This window comes from Chrysochloris asiatica, unplaced genomic scaffold, assembly GCF_000296735.1.
Source record: "Chrysochloris asiatica unplaced genomic scaffold, ChrAsi1.0 scaffold00004, whole genome shotgun sequence".
NCBI lineage: Eukaryota > Metazoa > Chordata > Mammalia > Afrosoricida > Chrysochloridae > Chrysochloris > Chrysochloris asiatica.
Genome location: NW_006408522.1, coordinates 36,160,374 through 36,163,257, shown reverse-complemented (window position 1 = coordinate 36,163,257; position 2,884 = coordinate 36,160,374).

Sequence of the window (2,884 nt, the reverse complement as noted above, 5' to 3'; positions counted from 1 at the left end):
TTCGAACTCAGAGCACTGAGCCTCAACCCTGTATCTGAGCCCTGAAGCTCTGCTTGCCCTCTTAGGGGTCTATGAGAACACCAGCCTCTCCTTTTGGCTTCCTGCCAAAGGCTGGTGCATGGGGGTGAGGAGGTCATGTCCTCAGGATCCCAGATGGGGTAAAGGAGGCTCCCTGGAGAAGGACTTGGAAGGCTGGTGAGGGTAGGTAGTAGGTGGGACCCAGGCAGTGCTAAGTACACTGTAAGGGCTGGAAGACTGGAACATATCAGGGTTCCCTGTTCCTCCTAGGAGCCCACTGGTCCTACTGGCCCTCAAATGCTGCAGACCCAGAGCAGATGTGGACTCAATGATTAATAACTTCTGAAGGAGCACTGATGGTGTAGTGGGTTATGCGTTGGGCTGCTAACCCCTTGGTCAGCAGTTCGAATCCACAGGAGAAAGATCAGGCTTTCTGTTTCTGTAAAGATTTACAGGCTCAGAAACCCTATACAGGGTTTTGATAAGTCAGGACCAACTCGATGGTACACAGCAGCATAGGTCTAGTCATGAACCAAAGTCCTTTGATCACAATGTTAACAAAGCAAACTAGAATTTTTCAAAACAGCATCCCTAAAATGACCAACAAGGCAATGTTGAGAAGGGGCTCAGGCTTCACACTCAGACAGTTCCCTACTGGGACTAACCACACACTGGCTGGGTGACCTCGAACAAGTGTCTTAACTTCACTGAACCATAGCTTTTGTACCTACAAAAGAGATAAAACACCTGCCTTTAATAATTGGCAATCACTCTTTTTCCTTACCCCTTTTTTAGATTGTTTTCTTTCTTTCTTTTAATCTTTTGAACATTCTATTGTGGTTTAGTTGAAAGTTTGCAAAGCAAATTAGTTTCCTACTCAACAATTTCTATATAGATGGTTTTGTGGCATTGATTGCAAAGCCTTCGATGTGTCACCAAATTGTTTTCTGATGTGGTTGTGTCACTTTTGTTTTTACAGTTGTAACTGAGGTTAAATTGATTACCCCCCCCAATAATCTGTATATGTTGAAAGTGTACAGTTTGACAGTGTTGCTGTATGTCTGTTTCCATGAAAGCATTACCACAATTGAGATTAGGAACAGATGCAGCAACTCTGTCAATGACCTCCCTGTCCCTGTCCCTGTCCCTGCCACCTTATCCCTGGCAACCACTAATCTGTTTTCTCTCACTGTTCGTTAGTTTGCATTTTTTACATTTCAACTCTGGAATTCTGTAAATTGAATCATACAGAATATATTCTTTTTGATTGTCTTTTCTCTCAGCAAAGTTATTTTGAGATTCAGTTATGTTGTAGTGTGTATCAGCAGTTCATTCCTTTCTGTTGCTGAGAAGTATTCCATTGAATCCATGTACCACAATTTGTTTATCCATATACCTACTGATGGACATTAGAGAAGTTTCCAAGTTTCAGTTATTCTAAATAAAGCTGCTAGGGCCATTCATATACGAATGGGTTTCAAAAAGTTCGTGGAAGATGGAATAAAAAGGTAATGGAATTTTTTTTATGAGCTTTTGGGAACTTCCTCATAGAAATCTTTGTGAGGACTTACGCTTGCATTTCTCTTTAGTATATGTTCCTTTAAAAAATTTTTTTCATTAATAAATGTTTCAGTATTTATTTCAAAAGGGATAAGGACTCTTATAAACATATCTACAATAGCATTATTCCATACAAGATTAGCAATAAATCATTAATACCAAATCATATTTAATATTAATGTATTAATTATACATTTAATACAATTCAAATATAACTAGTTCACCCAAACTCTTTACAGGCAAACCTGGAAACAGTGTTTTACTTCTCGGCTTTCCTCTCTGCTGTAGATTTCACATGGTTCTGTGTCTCTGCATTTGTAATGAGAGGCAGACCAGGGCCCTATTGCCTCACTGATGATGGTGAGACTTGACTGTCCTCAGTTGGGCATGGCATTGTGAGTTCAGAGATAGGCCGCATACGCCAGGTCAACCATGGGGGGTGAGACCAATGAAGAACTTTTCCTTCTTTTTAATTCAGAAATAAATCATTTACTTTTTTTTAATGCATAAAAAGGAGAGAAAGAAAAAATAAGCACCGAAAATTAAACCATGATGGAGGCCAGTTATTATTCAACTACACTCCAGGCTTTCATTCATTCACCAAATATTTATTGAGCACATGCTGTGTACTCCACACTGAATCAGTCCCTGGGGATGCAAAAATGACTGAGCACTGCCACAATCCCTGCATCTGAGGGGCATACAGTCTAGCAGGAGCAGGTAACATCAGAAGAAAGGAGGCAAGGAAAGAGACAAGCTTGTAACAGGGGCCCCTAGTCAGTCTGCAGGAAACTAAACACACAGAGCAAGGGTTCACAGTCAAGGTCAGAGGGGTTGATGGCCAACAGGTTCCTGGTGCGTTACAGACTTCAGAGCAATCTGGCAGCCTGGACTCCAAAGACCTCAGCTCCCTTCATGCTCATCTATGGCTCATTCTGAAATCCCCCTTTTCTGCTTTGTGCAATTTCCACTCTCAGGCCATCTCCCTAGACTAGGGGAGAACTCAGACCTGGGGTTTGGGACTCAGGGCAAAGATTCTACAGATCCCTCCACTCTTTCCACCTCAGCCTGGTGGGAGGAGGTGATAATGCCATCTATGTTGTAGAGATCAGTGGGTTATCAACGGAGAAAAGATTGAACTTGTCAAGGACTTCATTCTTCTTGGATCAACTATCAACACTTGTGGAAGTAGTAGTCAAGAGATCAGACGATGTATTGCATTGGGCAAATCTGCTGCACAGGAACTTTTTTTTTTTTTAATGTTTTATTGTGAATTATATGATAGTTTACATGAGAGAACTTTAGT